Source organism: Falco rusticolus, chromosome 9, assembly GCF_015220075.1.
Source record: "Falco rusticolus isolate bFalRus1 chromosome 9, bFalRus1.pri, whole genome shotgun sequence".
Taxonomy (NCBI): Eukaryota; Metazoa; Chordata; class Aves; order Falconiformes; family Falconidae; genus Falco; species Falco rusticolus.
Window position 1 is genome coordinate 9,807,862 of NC_051195.1, and position 24,802 is coordinate 9,832,663.

General features: G+C 40.9%; 1 protein-coding gene across 7 annotated transcripts in view; it reads left to right on the forward strand.

Annotated features, from left to right (window-relative positions):
* The window catches only part of ZMIZ1 (zinc finger MIZ-type containing 1), a 357,468-nt gene that overhangs the window by 46,295 nt on the left and 286,371 nt on the right, over positions 1-24,802 (forward strand). For all 7 annotated transcript variants that reach the window (XM_037399104.1, XM_037399105.1, XM_037399103.1 and 4 more), the window contains exon 2: positions 5,346-5,476. The gene's annotated coding sequence lies outside the window, so the exon portion shown is untranslated. The remainder of the gene's footprint in view (positions 1-5,345; positions 5,477-24,802) is intronic.

Sequence of the window (24,802 nt, forward strand, 5' to 3'; positions counted from 1 at the left end):
GCAGGGAACCCCAGGAGGATGCTGCTCTCCAGAATTTGGCCATGTGCCTGACTTTCCTGTCCCTTTATGTCCTAGGTCCCAAGTCCCACACCACCATTATTTTAGCTGGTTTATCAGCATCCTATCACCTAAGTCATCTGGACATGGTTGGGGAGCGTGACTTTAGAGAAATAATTGCTTCCTTCAAGATCTAGCTTAAAAGAGAGGAATAAATATTTTGAAAAATTATTCCCCACTCTGTTTCTTGGGAAAGGACAGAATTTTTAAAGTGATGTGCATCTTCTGTTGTGCTTGCATGCACTGTGTTTGGTCCTCAAGGCTTTGCATATAAAATTTGGGGTATGAAATCTTGGTTGTCCTAGGTATGTACCTTTTTGGGGGGTTAAGAGAATTAAATCTTTTTTTCATTATTGTTGGTTGTTGCAGTAAAATGGTAAGTAAATGTCATGCATAGGTTGGTGTGTTTTAATAAGCATGTTATCTAAATGCATGCGTATGAATAGTGCTTCTGTAAACTTAGATTTTCACATGGGCAAATGTCATTTGGGAAGAGCTTTTTTCAGGATCTAAGGAAAGCAGATGGGGAAGTACAGATAGGTATAACATTTAAGCTGCAGAAGAGAATTGTGTAAACACTTCTAAATAAAGATACAGAAATATAATACAATTGGCATTTGAATTAAAGGTAGTTTAAATTAATAAAAATTATGCTTCTTGCATAGGAACTGTATTTCATGTAAGTAAAGCAAAGAGTCTTCTATATAGACATCTGTTGATGGGTAGATCCTGTGAGTTCACTAAAATCTGTGCAAATCAAAGGAAAATTTATTCAGGAGATCTGTGTTCTTACCATGTTTTTATCCTTTTTCTGTGTTTCTGCAAGGATGTTTTGATAACTTTTTCTTGGCTATTTGTGATAGATACTTGAGAAGAGCTTCCTGTCTTTTTGCAGATACACAGTATCTGGGTGAACAGTATTTACGTTCTAAGAAGCTTTTTTCCCCACAGATACCTCCAGTACAAGTGTTTGTGGTGGAAGTGCTTACCCTGTTCTGTGTATACAGAATACATATGCTCACACGCACACATACATGCATGGATAATAGGGCTATGTTATTTAATTTTTATTTATATATAATAAACATAATATATTTCTATATAATAAGCATAATAAAATGTTTTATTTATACTAAATTAAGTGGCATTCGCTAATTTCTAGCTTGTTACCTTTATGTTGCTGTAGGTAAGCACTGTGTTGTATGCAAGTTTCATTTCATATTGACTCTGTCCAAACTGTAGATATTAGAAAATAGATTGGAGAAGGCACCTGCTGCAGGGGGAGGGGAGGTTGCAGGTTTCAAAACACAGGGTTTAGAGCCCTGCCCTGAGAGTGGAGAGGGGTGCCCACAATATCTGGGAGGTGCCACTGCTACTAGTGGTAGAGAGCCTGTGGACTGCTATGTCTTAGTAAGGTATGTGGGTGATACTTGGTACTGTTCTGAGAAACATTTTAACTACAGGTTGTACAAGAATGTGTGTGGAAAACTGTGGAAAATGGTGGAGGGTTTTTTTTCGGTTTCATCATGATGGTTAAGAGTAGGTATTTTAATCTTTTTTCCTTAACTTGCTTGCTTGTTTTTTACAATGAGAAATTGAGATTACTTCTTCCCTCAATAGATATTCATGGATCAGTTATTTTATTACCTCTCCTAGATCAAGAGGTTGAAAAATAAACAGAAAAAAAGGAAAATCATTTTTATGATGATATAAACTTGACCTGTTTCTATTAGTGCACACTGAGTGCGCATGTTAATTAACTGAAGAAAAGCAGCTGTTTGTTAAACTTAGATTGAAGAACCTTGAGAGCACTTTTTTCCCTCCCTAGTAAATTGTGTGAGGTGGTGATGATGTCTTACCCCGCCCCTGCCCCTTTTAACCCCTGTTTTGCCGCCTTATGATATGAACACTGTTTGGCAAGGGGACAGTTTCATAGAGCAGCATTCTGAATTAATTCTTTCCTCTAGTTCTTGGTGTAATGGAAGTCATAAACATTGTAGGGCTAGAAAATCCAAAGGAAATCTTTCAGGTTGGCTGTGTGGAATGGAGGTTCCCTTTAACAGAGCAGTTCCCTAAAGGGCTGATGGGGTCTCCTGATAGGGGTCAGACAGGATAAGGTGAGCAAGCTTTTTGCCAGTTGTGAGGTGGAGACTGGAAGTGAGGGGAGTTACTTCCTCAAAAGTCTTTATTTTCTGAACTTAAAAAGTCTCTGGATCAATGAAATTAAGAACTAGATCCTGGCAAATGTCATGCAGGATCTTTGTGTTTAACTGCGAGAAGTGGGTCAGATTTGAGTAATGCCTAGAAAAACCACTATATTTTCATTGTGCAGCAGGAAGAATAAATCTAGTGCTGATCATTCTGAAAGAAGGGTGAAGTTTTAGTCAAAGTCAGATCCTTCGGAATCCCTGATCCAGGTTTCAGTCTTCATCTCAGGTAGTGTCCAGAATCAGCATGCGTAGTGTGAGATTTAATGAAAAACCAGCATCTGCTGGTGGAATTGAGGATTATTTTCATTAAGCTTGATACATGAAAGCAACTCGGCTAAATCCACAGCAGCAGTTGACTTGCGCGCAGTCTGAGGGTGTTTGTCTTTAACATATGCCTCTTCATTTAGCTAATGTTGATGTCAACAATTTGTTTGGTTTGATACAGTGTTTCCCAGTTTTCTGTTTGTTTCTGTCTTGTAGTGGCTGTATACCCAAAACATTTTGACATTTTTCTTATACAAAGTATCTCTGGCCATGCCAGAAACTTACTCAAGGCTTTCGGTAAGTCATTTCACTAGCTTTCTCCACATACAATTTGAGTTTCAGGTAATGCATTAATTGAGCTTCTTACTTTTTTTCTATTTTTTTCTTCTCCCCCTGCCCCCCCCCCCCCCCTTGCCTGTGAATTTGAGAACAGAGCAATCTCATCTTCTTTGGGGCAAGTGATGTTAAGTCAAAGCTGCATCCCTAAGTATGACATCCCTTGAGTCAAAGCTACATCCCTTATGACAGATTTCTGTCTCCCTGAGAATGTTAAAAAACTTTCATTTTTTGCACTTAGCCTTCTTTTTTGCCACTTCTCGATTTTATGGTTGATTTAAAAATATGCTTCCTCCAAATCTTGTACGTCTGCTTTAAATTATTTCTCCTACCAGCAATTGGATGAAAGTGTAAAAATTTTAAGCAGTTGAAATGTAACCAGTCTATCAATTCTTAGCAGACTTAACCTGACACGTTGGGGGGGGGGGGGGGGGGGGTGTCTCTTATCAAGGAGAGAGGTGCTGTCTAAAGCATCCTTTTGATTTAATAACAAAAAAGAAAAGCAAATGATGCATTTGATTTAGGGGTATGAAACTAGTGTGTGATTGCGGGGAGGTGGGGGGTTTACGGTTGTTTTTGTTTCTTCTTGTATTTTGCAACCTGGTCTGTGCTGAGCTGCTCAGTAAGTATTGATCAGTACATAGCCTCGGGATGTACACATGTCAGGAGCAGTTCACTGATGGTCATTTCTTCTCTGTCCCCAGAATGAAGGCTGTAGCACTGTTTCTGTCTTTGAAAAAGTGGAACACTGTTGAGTACTCCAGGTGTTGGCTTGAGTTGGTTTGCATCAGCACAAGGGGGCTGAAATCTGACAGAAATCAGAAATGTGATTGAGGGGTGTAAGACATTGAGAAAGTGAAATTAAAGTGTGGGAAGGCTTGCCTTTAGGAAGGAGGTTGAGGAGGCAGATTTTTGAGCAGGTGCTTTTTTTGTGTAGAGATCCATTCTTTTGCAGTGTCAGATTATTGCTAGGCCTATTTATGGGGTGAACATAACAAGGCGGAAGAGGTTTTGAATCACTGATCTTGTTCTTTCTCTTCTTAGTACACTTTTTCTGTGTGTCGTCTTTGGTGATCTTTATTTAGGTTTTCATTGTTTATTTACACTGCCACTGTAACTTCATGAATTCTTTAAATCATTCCCTATCTAGAGGGGAATCTGGACAGAAGTATTCTTGCAGCTTTAAGTCCTGCTGACAGGAGGAGAGAAGAAGAGAGCTTTTGTCCCCTAGAGAAAAGTAGGGGCTATGGCCATTTAGAATTGGACAGACATGGTCGGCTTTGAAGGGAAGTGCTGTGATGGGAGTGCTGCCTTTTATGTTGCTTCCTCTCTGTTGGAGCCCCTTGTATTAAATCTCTTTCGGGAGACTGGATCCGTTTGCAGTTGCACACTGTTAGCAGGTGGGGTAATTATGTTTTAGAGGGATGATGGAGGTGTGGGGGGAAATGTAAGGAAGCATAGACTTTCTTACCTTATTTTGAGAGCTTTCATTCAGACATTCCATGGGACAATAAAGGATAGGGTTTTCTGTATGAATATAAGCCAACAAAATGTGATGGAGAACAGACTGGATGTGTTTCCCTTTGCTGATTCCCCATGGAAAACCTTGATTGCCATTTCCTCAAATATGTTAATGTCTTGCATGCACCCTTTAAAATAAATTTCCACTTGATTTTCCTGCCTTTCATCAGAGGCAGGTACTAGAGGTAGGGAGGGGCCCATTAAATCTGGGTGTCTGTAAGTCTCTTTAAATTCATGTTAGGAGTAGGGCAGAGAGAGGTGGTCTGAGGTGAGGGATTATGGTTTTATGGGAGTGAAGCTGGATTGCTAAATGGTATATTTAGTCACAGAAAAGCTTTTTGGTTCCCCTACTCTTCATTCTGATAATTAATTTTTTTTTTCCTGCTATTGTTACTGAAAGATTCAATATAGCTGGAGTAGGTTGCCTCAAGAAAAAGAGTAGTTGTCTTGAAATAAAAGTATTATTAGTTGCATATGCCTCATAATTCTAGGTGTGATACTTGCAGGGAAGAGTACATAAGCACTTGGATATCAGTATATACCTGTATGTTCAGTATGCATGTTGGAATTTGCCTTTTGCCAACTATTTTGATAGTAAATGTGGCTCATTTGAATTTTTACAGAAGTGGGTGTGAGCTTGGCTGAAGCATATTTACTTAATAGATCGAGTGCTCAAGAATATTTTTGAATGGAACTTTTTTCCATTCTAGTGTGGGCCTTTATCCCATTCTGACATGAACCCAGCTTTGTTTTTCGTAGTAGTAGGCGACTTGGGCTTTATATTCCATATGTTGATAAGGTGATGATGGAAGAAGAAAATACAGGACAGCTCAAGTTGGTATTTTGGAACTGGAGGAGAGGCACAGTGTCTATTCCAAGGAGGAGTTGTAATCTGTAGCCTCTTCAAAGAACATGAAAGCTAATACTTACTGTTTTCATTTTTTTCTTACCCTTTAGGAAATAACTGTTGTTCTGAGGCAGAAAACGACTTCCAGCTCCTTCTCCGGGCACACACCCTGCCCCCCCTTCTTTTTGCCTGAATTAGAAGCTCCAGGAATGTGCTAATCGGCATCGGCCTCTTCAGGAAGGTAAGAGGTAATTGTTATCTGCTTTTCGAGGTGTCTTGCCTGCCTCCCTCCTTCTGGAAAGGAGGGTGATGTTGGAAGTTAGAAGAAGCTTGTCTACATGGAGTTCAGACAAGTCTTCTGGTTAACTTGGATTGCCCTTCTAACAGTGTGTTGCAAACAGAAGCTTCCTGCGCTTCTAACTCCACTTCTATGTACAGGATAGGGTCCCTTGGGAAAAACCAGAAGATGGGATACATTCTAAATGCTTGCAGAGAGAAAAATAACATAACTGTTGTATTGCAGACTAAATTAACTAAATCTTTGTCTGAATATCAGCTTGGATGAAAAGACAATGAGTTAGGTCTGGAGAAGCCAAGCTGAAGAATTCTGTGTCAGAAAGTGCTGCTTTTATTATTATCATACATGTACCTCTACTCAGTTAAACATAGATTTTTGGTTGTTTAACTGTTTTGGTCTTGGGTGTGGTTTTTTTTAAAACTTGATTGTCGTCTCAGGGGTCCTTCATGGTTTCATGGCTGGTTGTACCACTGACAGATAAGATGGGAACCAGCTGGAACCCCAGCTCTAGCTCTGAATAGTGTGTGTTGTGAAGAGCTGGAAACAGATGGCAATTCTTCACCTCTCCAGACTTTCTTTAGTTTTGGACAGAAGTGCAAAATGTGGTGGGTGAGAGTTCAAATGCAGTGCTTTTTTTGTAATACTTCTAAGCAATTAAATTTTGTAGTTATTTGGTGATGTGATCCACATGTAACGCATGTCTGTCTTTCCACTTCAAGACATTCGATGTATGTGTCAGGGTATATAAAGTACAAAAAATTAGTGCTGTGATTCACAGAGCAGCCTGAGCTGCATGAGTAGTCAGCTGCTAGACAAATGCATATATATATTGCAGTACCAAAACTAAATATTTGGTTAGGTATTTGCTTAGGAGCTGGCTGCAGTGCTTTGAGATGTCATTTCCCATTCCATCTTTGTGAAAGACATTCTGTCTAGACCTCAGCCATTCCAGTTCACAGTTGATGTCTTAACTTAAACCAGCTCTGAGAAGGGGTTTATGCTAACTTGCCAGGCTCTGAATTGGGGAGGCCAACGTGTGATATAAATTTTTCTGTCAGATTTGCTCTGTGGTACTAACTTTAGTGAAGGGTTTGGGAAGACAGCGCGATGCAATAATGTCTTAAATTGCCCCAGTGAGATTTGTCAGAGTTCATTTGTCAGACCCCTCAGACTTAGTAAGCATGCTAACTTATCAAGGATAAGCTGCAGACAGGTAACGTGCCTTGGGATGTTCCTTTTCATTCTCCATCTCATTCTTGACGGTGCAGAGGCAAGCTAAGTCTTTACTGAACAGCCACTACCAGTTGCCTGGCTACCTTCTGCAATAAAGCTAATTGACCTAATGGGCAAATGTTTTTGGGAATAGAAGAAGCAGAAGCTGAAGCAGAGACAAGGAGAAGCATACAGACCAGCTAAAGGGTTCTTGAGGCGTTTCCAATTTCCCCAGGGCTCCTTCTATGAGATTACCTGTCTATCTCTTTGTCTCGTATCTCTTAATGCAGGAGGAGTGTCAGACTCCAGGCCGCTAATCTTTGTTACTATGGAAAGGCTGGTTACACTGCTCTTCTTGCACTTCAAAAATGGCAATCGCTGGTCCCCAGCTGGTTCCCTGAATCTAACTTAAAAATGGATGATAGCTTTTCTCCTTGGTGCCAGACTAAAGAATGAGCTGCCTGTGCTGTTGCAGGCAGGCATTGCCTCCGCCACTGATGCTGTGGCATGCTGAGAGGAGCCCGCAGAAGCTGCCTTGTGGCCTCTGAACCTATTTTCTCCGAGACAAGTGAAGGCTCTGTAAAATTCTTTTGAAACACAGAATTTTGGGGCACACTGAGACGTGGGAGGCTTGGCTGAGCTGCAGGTGTGGAGGAAAGCTGCTATTAAGATTCGTAGCTCCAGCCGAGTTTTTGTACAGTTTCTGAATGCCTTCAAACTCCCTGGGTTGGGGGCTGAGGGAAGCACAAGCTTTGCAAGCTGTTTTGCAGGATCGTGGGCATCGGTTGTTGTTATTGTCTCCCTCCCAGCACACGTCTTATGTCTTATGCAGTGACGTGCAGTGGAGAGAAGTGCCCCTGCTGAATTCACAGGGTCAGCTGAGAGGCCGTGCACAGCCTACTGCCATTTCCCTTTGGCTGGACGCTTCTGTTTGTCCCTGTCTTGCGGCACTGGAAATTTGGAGGGGATTCCCTGGCTGCTGCTCCCCTCCTCCTTACCCTGCGTATGCTTCCTGAGTTGCAACACATCAGACGGCTCAACCCTCTGAAGCCATGGTTTGGGAACAGCTCCAGCACGAACACTTTGTCTCTATGTGCTCCTTTCTGTCCTCATAAGGAGAGGGAAACTGTCCCCATGTTGGATAGGGTCCCTTTCCAGCTGCTGCAGCGACTTGCGCCCGGGAAGTGTATGTTGCTCAACTCCTTTAAATGGTACCTTTGTGAAACATGCTTTAACTGTCTGCAAATGTATGGTATTTAAGCACCAGTCTGTATTATCAAATGCAATCATGCAGACTGTATTCTTCGGGGTGAAAAGCTTTTGGAGGACAGGCTGGATGTGTTAGTGAAATTTGAGAACCAAAGCAAAAGGAAAATCTTGCCCATGTGTTGGACTAGAGCAGGTTCAGGAAAAGGTGGAGAACCGGGAAGCATATACCCCTTCCCAGACTGGAAAAGTTGAAGGGGGACAGAAGGGAGGGGAGAGGCAGGGCAGGGACAAGGTAACAAAAGATCAGGCTGGCTAGCGGCCCACAGTTCGCTGTGTTTTGTTTGCTGCCTTTAATGCTGTGCTTTCCTCCCCCATTTCCTCTAACTAAATTTGGGCAAAGATCACTTTCAGTGTTTTTCTTGCTTGAAAGAGCCACGGTACCTCCATTCAGATCGTTTCAGAAGTTGTGTTTCTTACCAGTGCATCTGGAATTATGATTTTGCACTGATTTTTGAAAGAGCGTTTATTTCCCTCATTATTTCCCCATTTTCCTGTCTCTTATTTGTATCAGCCTGAACCATCTCCAAAGGAAAGGTGATACTGCTGCTAGCTAACATTTCAGGTGGGTGACACTGTATGTTAAGCAGCATGCCTGTAATAATTTACCTGTCAGTGGGAAGCTTACCCCGTTTGTTTGTATTTCTCTTTTCCTATAAAAATCAAGTTCCTAGCTTTTGAGCATTTGTAGAGCATTTCAACAAGGTGTTTGTTTCAAGTCTTGGAATTTTGTTCCTCCTCAAATCCTTGAGATAAGTATGGGGTTAGGGTTTCTCATTCAGTGACTGTATTCAGTAAAATGAAGTGTCTGTCAAAGCTATGTAGCACCTTATGAGAGAATGACAGGTTCTTCCAGAGTCCTCAGTTTGCAAAGCCTTAGCCATCTCCCAGTTTAAATCAGGACTTTACCACTGCTTAAGGCCTTTAAGTACTTAATTAACTTTATGTTAACCATGAGCCTTTGCTCTCTTGTTTTTTAATGAAACCTTTGATATTTTTCTGATTTTCCTTTCATGAAGGTTACAGGTTTTAATTTTCTATTCTGATATGGAGAAGATTTAAATCTTAAAAACTTTATTGGAGAAGAAGAATGATTTCCATCCCAACAGTGCTATTTTCAAGTCATTTGTACGTTTAGAATCTGTTTACTATGTAGTGTGTAGCATAAAAAAGAAAAATTCAGAAAGCTGGATGCTTATTTTGTACCTCCAAAAATATGGTTTTTAAACATCTTCAATGGTTTTAAATGCATAGAAAGTGGAGAGTTCAAAGCTGAAATTAACTTGTTCTTAAATCACTTCTTTCACAAAGTCTAAAAAGTATCAAGAAGCACAGTAAGAATTTGGCATATCTGGGCACAAGAAGGTAGGTTAAAATGGTAGTAAGAGACATGAGTTTGAATTTTCTTATCCTTTCACTTGTCTGGGTCAGCTCTTTTCTGAGGGCTGACTTCACAGGTCCCTGCAAGTGAGTAAGTAAACAGGGTTGCAGGGAGGGGTGGTGAAAAGACTGCAAGGGCTTGCCTCAGGGCATCTGTATGTCTGTATCTGTGTGGAGGCCTGGAAGGTACTGTCTTCTCCCCCTCCCCTGCCCTGCTGGTTAAAACACTTCAGTTCTGTAGTGCTAGCAGAGCTCTGGGTCACTTGGCTTTCCTCCAGTTTCAGCAGTTATGGTCTGCCTACCTCTCTTGTCCTTAATGCAATTTGTGGAGTTTTTGGTGGTACTCACGGTCATCGTGTGCGAGGTGTACAGACCTACTTTTGAATACGAAGCTGATTTTACTTATTTAGGAGTAAGCCCTATGTGGAGTGGTGTGTTACCTCGTGCTGGGGCTTCCTCTCTTTCCCTGCTCTGCCACCCCAATGAACTGCAGTTGGGTCATTGTTCTGCTACTCTTTGCATCCACTCCTTGGTGTTGAAGGGATGGTTCTGGAGGCCAGGTGTCTGCCCACCACCTGCCCTGGTGTGCAAGTAATAGCCCTGAGCATTGAGGTGGCTTTTTGCACTCTTTGGAGCTTTGCAGGCGTGCTAGGAGGAGCTCTGGTTTGAATGACTTGCAGTGGCTGCTGCAGAGTGCTGGGATTACAAACCGACAGTGCAGGAAGTTTTTTGGAAAGAGCCTGTGGTGCTAATCCATAATTAGTGGCTGAGAGGAACAAAGTGTAATGCATGGGTATTAGTGTAGGTGGCAGTTTTTGGTATTTTGCTTTTGCTTGTATTACTTGTTAATCCCTCAGAAATAAAGCTGGAAGGTCCAAGTCAGTTTTGAATGTTGTCCTTAATGCATTGTTAATGTCCTTAATACGCTGTTGAAGTTACAATGGAAAAAGACCTGTTTTGTTGCCTGATTTCCTCACAAAGTGATGACCATCCTCTTCTGCTACGGGCCAACCTATCTGGGTGCATACTGCTCCATCCTTCAGCTATGCAAAGACGCCTGTGAATTCCTTGTATGTTTGAACAATTTGCCCATTAAAAACCAAAACAAAACTAATAGCAAAAACCAAACCAGAAGAATTTTTCTTCCCAAAACCAAATATTTTAAAGTATGAACATATAATCATGAGTTAGTGTTTCAAAGCCATGTTTCCCAGTTTTGTTTGTCTCCTACTGTGTCTGGTATATGCGTCGTTTAAGGTCTAGAAAATGTGGTGCTGCCTGGGGTGTTGGGAGGACTTGGGTGCTGCTTACAGCTCTGGTGGTGGTGAGGGGGGTCATTCATCCTGTCTCATCCCTTTTGGGCTTACCCCATGGGAACCCTCCTGTTCAGTTAGCCCAGGCATTATAGTAGAGAGCTGTGCTAACATCTTGTCAGCTGTAGGACAGAAGACACTTGATCTCGCAGGAAACCTTGTGTTATAAAGAAATTTTGTCTGGAATAATTCTGTGCAGATTTGAACTGGCTGGGTAAATTTATACTGGGAAGTGCTTTGTAAGATGTGGCCTGAAACATTTTTGATCTGGTACTGATGTCCTTAAAAGCCAGATGAAGTGCATCAGTGACTCATGGTCACTTACTGCCCTGCTGTGTGATGTAAACCAGATCTTCCTTTGGTGCCTTCCCTCATACAGCCCTGTCTGGCTGGGCCGTGAATTTCAGGCTTGTGCTCATCGTCCATGGTTCATAACCTAAACATGCTCTTCTCTTGAAAGAGACCTCTTAAACTGCTTGTAACATAAATACCAAGTTTCCAGGCACTTTGGTAATATTTTACCTGTGGTTTACCTTGATTGAACAGGAATTTAGACCTATAATGTTAGGGTAACGCAGGAACTTTATTTCCCCTTCCCCCCTTCCTTCAAACTACGAGTTTCTTACAATTTTAGGATCTTTCTGTCCTCTCTGTGAGTAGTGTTGCAAAAGAATGGACGCTTAACTTTTTGAGGAAGATAAAGGAAAAAAAGGGAAGGTGGATGGTTTGGGGTTTTTGTGGTATTTTGTTTGGTTGGTTTGGGAATTTTGTAAATTATTTTTTTACCCTCTACTTCCCAAACGCCTTTGGGTATTTGTGACACTCATAGAAATAAATTGAATAGAGATGAAAATTGGGTATATGAAGTGAAGCACTGTTTGCCAGCAAAATGAGCAGCTATGATATATTTCAGTCTTCAGATGCTTGGCTAAATAGCGGTAACATACGTTTTTTTGCTGCTAGAAATTGAGATTTTGGCGGTAATATGCAACTGTGAAATCTGTAGGCATATACTGTAGCAGAAGCTGTCTTTATTCATATACAGCACATGGTATTTGGCTTGGGAGAAAGTTCTTCGCTCTCTAAGAAAGTCAGGTTTTTGATGGAATTGACTGCTTTGTGCTTCATATTTAAAATCGGTTCATTCTGGGATGACAAGTGAGTTGTATGTATTAATGTTACTGTTGTTTCTCCCCTGTTCCCAGCAACCCAGTGTATTTCCTTGGCTCTTTCTTCTTTCCATGCTGTGTCTTTTCAAGCTTGTGATCATAATTACAGTGAGAAGTAGATTATATCCATCTGTATATTCCAGCAGGGGAATTAAGCCTTGGATGAGTTTTGGACTGTGAGGCCTTTCCTTCTTCATCTACCTATAAAAGTGTTTGTGGTATGCTGGAAGGGTACTGGGGGTGTCAGTCCGAATGGCCTAGGAATACAATGTTGGTATAAGGAGAAGAGAGAACAAAAGGAAAAGGATGGAAGCATGCAAGTGGTGGTTCACTGGTGTCACATTAATAGAATCCTCAAATCAACTGCTCATTCATTTTAACCAGAGGTTAATTAGAGTGAGTAGATAAAATGATAAACTGCTTTTAATGAAGTGAAGCAGCTTTATTAGCAGTAAGCAAAAGGCAAAATATTTGGTCTCTGGCACATGTGGTTTTCATGGGGACTGTGGTTTGCCACCAGCTTTGGAGCACACTAGCCTTTTTCTTGCTGTGCTCTGCAGGCCATGCTCTCTTTGTGTTTCAGTATATGTGGCTGATTCAGAGTGCAGGAGATCGAATCAAATCAGAAACAGGTATAAGATTTAAAAAACAGAAGAAGTGTTCCTTACAGATCTTTCTCTATGCTAGAGACTAGCAGTTGCCAACTTCCATACTTCAGATGCTATTATTTTTCTTTGGAGATAACAGGCTTTATGCTTACACAGCAAACAAGCAAACAAACAGAAACCCGGTCTGAGAGTGACCCTGTTTGAAAGGCAGCCATATGATACTGCTGAATAACTGCTAACACAACCTAGAAACCAATCAGTAGTTATCTACCAATTTGCAACTTCAGAACAGAAACCCACCAGGGGGTTACTGCTTGTGTATGTGTTTAGGTGGAGGGCCAAAGCCAGCATGTCATTGGCTACTAAACCCTTGTTCAAATGATCTCTGTCCTCAGCAGTGCATCTGTGCTGTCATGGTGTTCCCCAGTGCGTCTCCTGAAAAGCTGTAGAAGCCATCAGATGCGCGATGATGTGCATGGCCAGTCCAGGGTTACAATGGGAAATGCCTAAAAAGTTATAGATAAGTGAATGACGAAAGTACATGTATAAAGAGGGAAGCTTTGTGGAATGATGAAATCATTTACATTGGGCTAAGTTAAATTATTGTAGACGTCCACATCGAGGCTTGAAATTTAACTTCGCTTATGACTGTATAAAGATCCTTTCTGAAATAATGGACAAATTGCCAATTTTAGTTAAAAGTCATGTTACAGCAAACTCCTTGCAAACTGGCAGTGTGATAAGGCTACTGTAGATGAACGTGATTTGAGCATAGGATGCTGGCAAGTAAATTGTCTTCCCCCCACCAGCCTTTCCTTAAAAGACTGTGCTTCCCACCGCCATTCAAGTGTAAATCCCTTTGTAACAAAGGGGCGGCTGGCAGCTCCACCGGTTCGAGAGTACAAGTGATCTCGCATGCTTGAGTTGAAAGCTTGAATCCCTAAAACGGAGAATGCTGCTTTAGAGGGAGACTTTCAAAAGGCTTCTGAGAATGGCAGGGGGAAAAGCTGTTGAGATCCTTGAAAGCACAGTGGCAATTTTTCTCTTCGCCATAAAATGACCTAGAGATGAGCTTGACAAAGGGAAAGCTGCTGTTCAGGTGAGGTTGCAATCACCAGCTCTTGGAGCTGTGTTTTACTTGCTGTCCCCCTTAGGAACAGCATGCTTCTCTACTTGCCAGCACTGTATGTGGTGCCAATATTTTGTCTACAGCATGTATTGAGTTGCTTTTAGTTTTCCTGTTTGGATTTTTCTTTCTAACAACTTCGTGTTGTGAGTCTCAAAGCTTCAGAATTGTAACTTCTGGGTATGGAAAACAGAGTAGGAAATCTTGGACCATGTCTTTGGACCTCATCTGAAAGGATGAGGTTAATCTAGCACCTTCTACAAACCTTGTAAATATTTGACTGGCTACTCGGCACACAGCTGAACTGGTTGAGTTAATGCTTAATGTGAGAGCGGTCCTGAAGTGCGTAGCTTAGGTGATGGGGCTGAGAAGGGTCATGGGGTGAGCCGTAGCTCACCATGAAGACATCTGTGCTCCCTGTCCTCCAGGATGGCCACCCCTGCAGATCTGCAGGCAGGAGGAGGTGTGAGATAGCTGTGTCCACTCCGGGGAGTAAACTGGGTGTGTTCAGGTGCCAATAAAATAGGTTTGGGCTGTCCCACTGGATTTTCTCTGCCCTGATGCTTTTGCTGGTTTAGCAGCAGTGTGGTAATTTCTGACTGTCAGCTGAGGGTGAGCATCTGAGGCTCTCCACAAGTACAGCTGGATTTGGCAGAAAGTTTTAATGCATATATAAAAATGGCACCAGTAAGTAGTTGTAGCTAGTAGCTGGTCACCAGGGAGGGTCAGTGACAAATCTGGACCTGAGCATGTTAGAAATGTAAGAAATTGTAGGTTATGATACCTGTCGTATCTTGATGATTTTAAAATATCCTCTTCTTGTGTTGTATCACTGCAGTGTTCTGAATGAAATGTTTTCTAACATTGGAAAGTTAGCACAAAGATTAGATTTTAAAATGTTTGCAGCTTTATGAACAAGTTGAATGAAAATGTCCTTGTTTGTTCTATGTGAAGTCATCAGTACAGGACAGCTTTTGCATTTCTGCTGTAAAGTTGTACCACCTCAGTCCTTCCAAGTGGCAAGAACCTTTTAAGGAAACATCAGTGCAAATGGTAGAAGATGATTTCTGAGAACCTGAGGATAATAATAGAGCCAAAGCATCATTTAAAAATAAGTACCTTTGTGGGTTTTTAACTAGCTACTGATTGTTTAGGGGTGATGCCTGTACCATATAATGCTTGGGCCCAATATTTCTGTTGGTGGAGGATCCCAGCAATCTGTTAGTCTGACTTAGAGACAAGCGTAGCATAATCCAGTAATTACAAAAACTACCAGCACTGCCCCATCTACTGCTCTGTGAGATGGAAGTGAGTAAAACTTTGATTACTGAAAAATTAACTTGTTACATGGCATCAAAAAAACTGTAGCCCTTTCTATAGCTATGGGGTTTTAAACTATTGTTTAAAAAAAGTAAATCCATTTGTTAATTTCTGGCAAGTTTAGTAGGGACTCTACTTAGACTATTTACCCAATCTAGACAGCTACAGAGGCTTTAAAAATACCCGTAGACAATTTCCAGAGGAACTGCTTGCCAGTATTGGCATTGATAAAGTCAGAAAGGAAGACAAAACCTCATAGATGAAAGAATAAAGCGTGTAACTGTGTCCAGATCTGGCAAATACAGCAGATGATTAATGTATCTGAATGGTGTAATTGAGAATGAGGGTATCTAGTCATGTGACATTGTGCTGTTTATTTGGTGACTGCTTGAATTCTTTTGGCTCTTGGGGTTCCCTCAGTGTCTCACCCTAGGCCTGGCATAGAAGACTATACATCTGTGGTTAGGGCTCCAGTTTAAGTTGTTTGATGCAGTCTTACACGAGTTCTCAAGTTCTTGGTTGAAAAAAATGAAAATAATTGCAAATGGTACTTGCAGAATCGATTTATGATTATTCCTGCCCCCCCCCCCTTAGTATAAGGAATCTAAAAAAGGATATTTTCTTTCAGACATCATCAGTCCCCATACACTTAGTGCACCTCTAAATAAACTGTAGCAACTTTATCCCTTATGTCAATAACTTGGTAGCAAGTATCTTTTAATTATTTGTGAAATTATTTTAATTTGAGTTAGTGTGACACCTGCCTAATAACAGATTTCCAAGAAATAAGTCTTTGCGTATGGTTAGTATTTCAGATATAAGTTCAAAACTAAACAAGTGCTACTAGAGTATTACTGATGATGTGCAGCTGAATTTGGTGGTTCATCTTGATTTTGAAACCATTCCTCACATACAATGTCTATAATTCTGTTTGGGGTTTTTTTATGTGCTGAGAAGTTACTTTGTATACCCATTTCTAGAGAGTTTGGTAGTCTCCATTTTCTTGCCAATAGACAAAAAAAAAGCATTTTTGTGGCAGATACTTTCTGATTCCTGAAGATCCATTTCAAAAATAATATTGTATTTTATCTCATTTGACAAAAATGTCTCAGGAGAAAAATGAATGTTCAAGAAGGCACTTGTGTTGGAAAAAGTCTGCTCCACCTTGCGTCCTAGTAAGGAAGTTTGCCTTCATAGTTAGGGACTTTCTCGGGAAGGGTTCAGTACATTTGACTCCCATGCTTCTAGTCCAAACAAGCTGTAATGGAAGACACTAGCGATGATAAGGTTTGAGAAGCTGGTGTTTTGTCCTGATGCTGTGTGACCTGCAATCAGAGCACCTCCATCCCAGAGTTCCTGCACCACCGCCTTCTAAGGACTGCTAGTGGGCAAGACACCCTGTGGGCACTGCGCATAGCCCCAGCTGGCAGGTGTCAGTTTAGGTCCTTTTATAGCAGGACACAGTGCTGGAAAAGAGTATCGGTCTTTACAACCTATTATCGGATGGGAAATTGAGATCTAGGCAGCGGTTCTTCTGAAGGACCGCGGCTTATCATGAGCTCCACCTAGATTCAAGCAAAGTCTAGCATTTGCTTCCTGAAAGTGTTCAGCAGATGCCACTGTAAAATGAAAGAGACTATTGGGCCACTACAAATGTCAACCCTATATTTCTAGCTGAACACATGGATGCACAGAGAAGCAAAGTTATTTCCCTGCAGTCCCCTGGCAAGTAAATGACATAGCTGGGAATAGAACGGAGATTTCCTGATGTCCATTCCCCTCTTGTAATTACCAAACAGCGCTTTCTTCTTCTTCATTGTAAACATGAATCAAGCCAAATGGCATGTACAATTAGCTTTTTTTCCAGCAAAGCTGAGGGGAGAAGAGGGAAGGAGGAGGGGACCTGAGCGATGAAGGGGGAGGGGAAAGTCATTCAGGGACAACTGTACCTGCTGGGGGCACAATTTAATAACTGCGCGAGTGGAAGGAGCAGCCTGTGCTGCAGATGCATTGTTATCTGCAGAGTCCCCGATCTGGGAGAGTGCTGCAAAAGGTTTAATGCAAATCCGAGACCTCTGCCATTGTGTGAGACAGATTAGGGCTCATTTGCATTCTTTCTCCTATAATAATTACCTAGCAAGGAGTGCCTGTTACCATTAGCTTCATTCTGTTTGCCTGTGATAACGCCATCAGCAATCTCTTCTCTATGGATTACGGACACTGTGAGGAAGGGCAGTGGGCCAAAAAAAAAAAAAAAATACAAAAAATCTGTTGGAGAGAGTAGTAGAAAAATGTGAATTTGAAAAATTAAAATGCAGATAATTGTAGTAATAACCATTAAATACAGCTGGAGAAATACTGCAAGCTGAGAAGTAAAAGTCAATATTAATCAATAATATTGATGAGGTGTATGGTTTCAAATACCAATTTAGAAAAGCCAGCACAGGATTTTAACTGAGCTTTGTCTGTGGTGCTTCAATAGTTTTGTTCTGTTTTTGGAATTGGCTTAGATTGTTCTAAAATTAGCACAACTAGAGATCAGTGTTATTGAGATATAAATGTTAAAAGTCTAAAAATGATGTGATGCATCAGAAATTCAGGTGATAGTCAGCAAACTTAGTGCAACTTTAGATCCTAGAACTCAAACAGAGCAGTTTCTCTGACTTAAAACTAGAGGCAGACGTTTGCTGGGTTGTTTTTTTCTGTGGTTGGTTGGATGGCTGTTGTTTGAGGTGGGAGGTGTTAAACAGGAGAAAAGGAATGCAACTAAACAAGGAGGACTGAGGGTGCTAAAATCAGCTATTCCTCTACACAGTAGTGGCATACAGAAAGAACACAAAATCCTTGTGTCCAACAGTTGCTGTGCTTGCTGTTGTCTTTCCTTCCCTTGGTTTTTGCCCTCTGTGTCCTGCCAAAGAAGCCACTGGGGTCACTCCACAAGAGGCAGAGAGCCCTGAGGTGCCCTGGCCAGCTCTGGTTCCTTGTGGCAGCCCAGCTCTGGCAGCCAGGCTCCTGCCTTGAAGCCCCAGCCTTGAGCCTGCACTGCTGCAGCAGATTGCAGCTGCTGGGGATAGAGCTGATGCCCCATTTCAGGGCCTTGTGTGTGGTGCCACAGAAGGTCGTCGTTGGATCATGCTAGCACAGGATCGAGGAGGGGCTCAGTTCGGAAGGAGAAAACATTGCCCGGCGTCACACATGCACATCAACGGCAGGAAGGTGGCTGCTTGTGCCTGGGCAGCCTCTGTTTTGGTCCAAATCCCCCTGCCGGTATTTTTACAGTGAGGTAGTTCTATCTTTTGACGGTGGTGGGATGGGGAAAGCAGGAAGCCAAATCAAAGCGACTTGGCTTTAATCTGCGAGCATCCATCTTAAATGTGTTTAAATATATGTAAGCTTATTTCTGATCTGGAGAAAGCTATCAAAATGATAAGTCACATACTTGGGTGGGTTTGGGTGGTTTTGTTTTTTAAAGTGTGTTTTTGAGCGCATGCTACCATATTCACCTTGCCATCAACGTGGAAGCAGCAGAATGCCAGGGTTGCTGCCTGAAAAGTTGGTTGTGGCTCTGTGGAGGGAGAGTGGTGAGGGACTGCAAAGCGTTGTTTTGGTGAGCTGTTAGGCAGCTAATGAATACCAGGAAAAGGCTCTGATTGCTGTGACGGGCACCATGTCAGGCTGTTAAGGATTTGGGAGGGTACTGTGTTGCCTGTAAAACTTGACACAACCCAGAAGAGTTTAGAGATCATCATGCGTGTGAGCATACTTGGTATACCAACCAAGTTTTCAGGCGTTTTCCACTTGCTGTTGGATTTACATTCTACCAACGGAGGTCTCTTCCCCCCACCCCCTTTCTGCCTCATGATAGGAATACTTTGTTTCTCAGTGCGAAAACAAGGCATAGTCATTTCTCTATGAAATCCTAAACAGTTGAAATACAAAGCTGGGAAGGTCCCTTACATTATACGCAGTTATCCTGCGCACTTTTTCTGCCAGTGCCCTCTGTATAATAATTACATGTTCAGTAATAAAGGAAGATATTCAAGGATGAGCAAGGCTGACATGTTGTATGTACACATACCTTTCCTAAGGGGTGGATTGCAAATGGAGGCCCAGGTCTGCAAACGAATTACCAGTCTGGCCTTTTGTGAGATCAGTTTTGAGCACAGCTCGGTTTTTTCATTTGTGGATTTTCTTTAGCTGTGGTAACAAGAATAGAAATTTGGCAACACTTAAACATAGCAAGCGATATGGATAGGGCTAAGCACTGCCTCCAACGGTACCACTAGATATTTAGAGTTAACCAGAAGTTATATCATTGTAAGTCATTAGAGGGAATGACAGGGAACTGGAAATGTTGACATATTTCTTAAGTCTGATTTTTTTCCTCCTTTTTGTTTTGCCCACTATAATAATGATAAAGATGGCAAACATGACAGGTACACGAACATAAAGGGAAATGAAATGTTAAAAAAGAAGAGTTTGAAAGCACACATTTCTTAAAGAAAACAGGTACTTGTAATTCTAAATACAAACTGAAGGGTACCAGTATGTTTTATTTAAAAGCTGCAGCTTAAATCTTTTGTTCATCTTCAGACCTTTTTCTAGGAGGAGGAAATGCAATTTGTTGCATGGCTAGTTCTATATAAATCATTTACAAGTTGTGCCATCATTACACAGAAATAAAACTGCAGTTGATATAATTGGAGAGGTCTAATGTATATAGCGTGTGGAGAAGGACAGGGAAGTTTTGAAGTGGTATCATGGAAAATAATGCTTATGTACATCTAAATGTGAGCTAAAACAGAGCAACGTGTTTTACTGTGTGAAAGATTGGAGATAATAATAAAAAAATCCAGCTACTGAAGAGATACTGTAGTGTGATGTGCAGAGCTGTATTATTTTATATATATACACACACACACAATTTGAAACTTTAAAAATGATGTAAAAATAACATAGCTTCTTACAAGGTTTTTATTATTCCTGCAGATTATTTTTTCTCCATATGGCCTTCCTTTAATAATTAATTTAGTATAGTCACATATGTATTTAGAATCTTTTATTTTGATGCATTCCAAGTCATTTGTATTCTATGCAGTATTTAGCTTGCTTGCTTGCTTGCTTTCTTTAACCCACCATACGTATGGGTGTGTTACTGATACCAAAGCCTCTATAATCTGGGGGAAGTACATCAGAAATTAGTTTTCAAATCCCCTTCCTTACTTAAGTCAGACGAACTTGGGCTTTGGAGCCTTTTGTTAAAGATCCCCATAAAGGCACATGAACAGATGTGGTTTTGTTGGAGGAAGTGTCACCATATTCAGCTCGCTCTCCTCTCGAGTGAGGAGGTGCCGAAAGCTTTTGCACTGCGCGAGCTCATCGGTGTCTAGACTGCCATGGCTCATCCTCCCTTAAGTGGAGACAGTGGCCAGTCACACCCAGGAGCAAGGGAGGCGTTTGCTTGCCCAGGCTATGTGCGCTGAGCTGTACAAGCTGGTCTGAGTTGTTTTTCCATACTGCTGCATTTAAATGTAAATTTAAGCTTACCTTATCATTTTGGTGAAATGCATGTCATGTCTTCTGCCCCTCAACAGAAGTTAAAATACTCATTTGGAGGAAGGCAAACGTTGCTGGGCAGAGAAGCCACTCTAGAAAATGGATATCTCATCTTGGTGACATACTGTATCCAAGACAAGTGCATTTCCAAAAGAATAATAAAATAATTTTAAAAAGTGAAGGTCCTTATTTGTGCCATATGCTGCATAAGCAAACAAAAGACCCACAGATTTGCAGTATGTTAATCTGTCCGTCACACATAAATGAATCAAAGGAACAGTTGTTTATCCTTTGGTATCTCTAGGCTGTCTTTGACTGATCATCAGGCAATCCTTCGTGTTGTAGTGGAGTCCAGATGTGAACCACTTAATAGAAAATGCAAGAGAAGTTACTTTTCTAAGTCACCAGTAGCAAGGCCACACAGATTTCAGCTGTACTTTCATGCCTCACCATGTCTTTTTCTTCTCTCTTCAGCCAGCTTAACAGCATGGTGGTACTAGCTGCAAACTGGCTTTATTCGCTTTTACCTAGCAAAAATATCTCACAAGCTTTACACAATGCGGCATAGTGATATTTTTCCTAAATACTGAAACAAAACGTGCACGCAGAGCATAGATATCCACGAAAGCATACTTAAACATATGCTTATAAAGTAATGTGGATACCCAAACTTATATAAGCTTAACCATACACCCACACAACTTACAAGACTAGACTTATTTTCAGCTGCCTTATTATCGAAATTACATTTTATATAACATAAATTATGAGAGTTAAAGGAATTTTTGAAGCAGAACTCCAGAATTGTTTTAACTCTCCTGTTTCTGCAGAATGTTTCTATCTTGGTAACTGCAGCACTAACTCTTTCTGCAGGTGGTGGTGGTGGTGTGGTGTGTAAAAATTATTTTATGAAAAGGGGTGAAACTCACAAGCATTGCAGAAAGCGATATCTTAACATCTATTGGAAAGCTAATTGCAAAACATTTCTTTTAGACCCAGCCTATTGTAATGCTGGTAGCAGTAATCTATAAAGCAAATTATGAAGAGAAAACAAAGGATTTGCACACTGTTGTCCAGTGATACCCAAAGTAGCACCGTGTGACAGAATCTGGGTATACAAAGTGAAGCAGCACAGTGTCATAGGCCCAGGGGTCAGCCCAAGGTTATCAGCTTTCCTGAATTTTTTTTTTAAAAAAAAGGTCCGTTTTCTGGGTGGAGCACCATGCAGATACATTCAAAGACTACAAACATTCATCTCTTTATGTGGTTTTGTGAACTTGGGCTTGTTTCTTAATTTGTGTACAGCTCTGTTAGGCAAAAACATGGTGTTGCCGCAGAGAGCGTGCACGTAGGCGTACATGTTCTTGGCTCAGCCTCGTTGAGGAGGACCGACAGACAGGAGCTGGGACTTGTGGGATGTTTGTATGTGTTTGAGCGATACAGACAAGCCCTGGTCTAACTGCAATAGTAAATTTTAAATTTGTTGTTGTTGTTTTACACACACACACACGCATGCTGCTCAGACCTAACTAAGGGCTTTGTGTTCATTTCTTGTGACTGGAGTGTGGCTTTGATCAAAGATCACGATCTTAAACTGTGAAATTTGGGTGGGTTACAACTCCAGCTGAATAAAGTATGCCGTATTCCCTTGTTCCGGCAGCGTGGAGTTAGCTGGGTATTTGAGGAGTTCACCATTATAAAAGCAGGCGGTCTGGGGAGAATGAGGAAGCTGAGCACAAGCCTGGGAGCACAGCTTGTGTACATATTTGTTGAAAGCTAATTGGCAACGCAGTTGCCTTTCAAAGTTGTTCTTTCACCTATCAGTAGAGCACAACTCCGGTACTTAATGTACTGTAGATTACGTAAACGCTACCCTGAAATATTTGTACAGGCAATTAACTCTTGTTTTTACACTGCTTTGAGTTACAAATGGAATCCTGCTGCAGAGCTTGGAATATTTATGTTATGAGATATATTCCATAATTACGTTAAATAATGCTTTTGTCAAACTGGCTAGCATTAAAATCAGAAAACCAGCAGATTGGTTGCCCTGTGAGGAGCTGACAGTCTTTTAAAATTCAGTATCCAAGAGATACAGATGCTGTGTTTGTACGACATCATTGAGGAAAAATGGTATTTATGAGATTTTTATCTGGAACAAATGTATCTGCTCTTGGTTGTTACATTTGACGACTGTAAATGCTTATATCTGTAACACTGGTCTGCATTTTGTGTGGCATAATGTGGTTTCTAATGAAGTAACTTAAGTCACGCGTACAGTGTGGCATCACCGTTACCAGAACAACATCCTTGTGTAGTGTGGTGTTGATGACTCTAAGGATATTACATAGACGCATATTTATTTTTCTCCCTCTTGCTTTTTTTTCAAACTTATCTTACAAACATTTTGTCCCTGATGAAATTAAGTCACAGCTCCACAATTTGAACTGAATAATAAATCTATTAAAATGTAACCAATTGGTAACAACACTCTTTAAACCAGGCCTCCATCCTCTAGAGTTTATTCACAAGCACTTGACCTAATACGACCATGAATTTGAATAAAATGTTAATAGATTTTATTGCAATTCGTAGCATGACTTGCTGCCATGATAATAAAACAACGTTTATAACATCAATGGCAGTAGCACTCTGGTGCTCATCAAACTGCTTTGTGCCTGTGCTTAACGGCAGTGTAGATAATATGCTCCCCAGTGGAGTGGCGAGGGACTGGTTAAATGAGTTCAGTGGTATTTTACATATAATCAAACAGGCTAAAAGAGGTAGAAAATAAAACTTAATTGAAGCAAAATCCTTCATACCTTTTACATATCAAGACATCTCAACTAGATTAGATTGTAGTTGATTAAAAAGTGGTTTCTTCAGAAAGAGGAATGTGTAATATATTGTAGAGTGGTGCAAAAGCAGTAGTGCTAATAGCAAAATGCACACTGGATGTATATCGATGCCATTATTTTTGCAGATGAGGACAGCTAGACCTGAGCGGCTTTTCCATTACGAAGGCAGCAGCCCACTTAGAGGTTTTGGGTTTGTTCTCTAAATGATCCAAATAAATTTCTTCTATAGTCAAATATCTGTCTGTTTTCTCTTGCATTTCTTTTCCCTTCTGCTAATAACTTCTCCCATATAGAGAATTCTTTAATTACAAATGCAGAAAATTTCAAGCAATTTACTTGAGACTGGTCTTTTCTTAAGTCTTTTGTAGGTTGTTGTAATAGGCTTTACATCCACAGTTCCCTCACAAAAGGTCCTTGATACAGGGAATCAGAGTTTGGCCTGTTTGTATATCCTTTCATTTGCTTAAGAGTTCTTCCAGCTTTATCCAACTCCTACATGCATGGAGACCAGCTGTTTGGGGGGAAGGAGTGGGTATGTGAAATGGTTTTTGAAATGCCTCATGTCATATGCAACTGCTCTTCCTATGTGACAGGAAATGCTAACGGTAATATGGATGAAACCAGAAGACTATTGCAACTGTTGATGATTTTCAGTAGTGTCTACAAGTTTCTCTTGGATTCCTTCTAAGTCCCCTGTGGCTATAGGAAATTGAGGATGTTTGAAGCATTACCTTCTTCCCAGATGAAAACAGACAGGAGCAGTTGTGACGTCTCCGTCCAGTTCCTGTCTTCTTTCAAGGGTTATATTTCTTCATTAAAATAATGCTAGAAAAAACTAGAAATAAATCACTTACCTTAAGAAGCAGTTTTAGTTTGATGTTGCTCTGCTTTTGAGATTTTTAAAATAGTAGTTAGTGTAAAAATGAATAGGCAGAGGGATTTCTGTTTAATTGGCAGGACAAGATTTGTGGGTAGAGGGTTTTTAGTTGTCAGCTGGTGTAGTTGGAAAAATAAACTTTTGTGGATGTGAACATTTCTTCAGATTTACATTTAATGTTTTGATGGAGCAACTAAGTGTCATTCATGTCAGGTTGACAGTCTAACTTGCCTCAGTTAGATTTCTTAATCCGAGGTCAGGAGTCATTGGTTCTTAATGAGTGTTGCAATGTGTAAAAAGGCCAGAGAGTTTGTAATCTGATCTTTGTGACTAACTAGGAAGGAGGTGTAGGTCTGAAAGAAGCTGAAGCCTATTGTAAAAGCCTATTTTTGAATACAGGAATGTGATTGCATCGTGGTGGGAAATACATTTCTTTTTTCCATGCATTTTAATTTGATGTATTATTTAATCATGGCTGCTTCTGAAAATGTCGGCTGTTGCTGTAGCTCCGTTTATTCCTTTTCCATGGTATGCCTGTCCTTTCCTGGAGAGCTGGCGCTGCTTACCCTAACTTCGGACTTTTC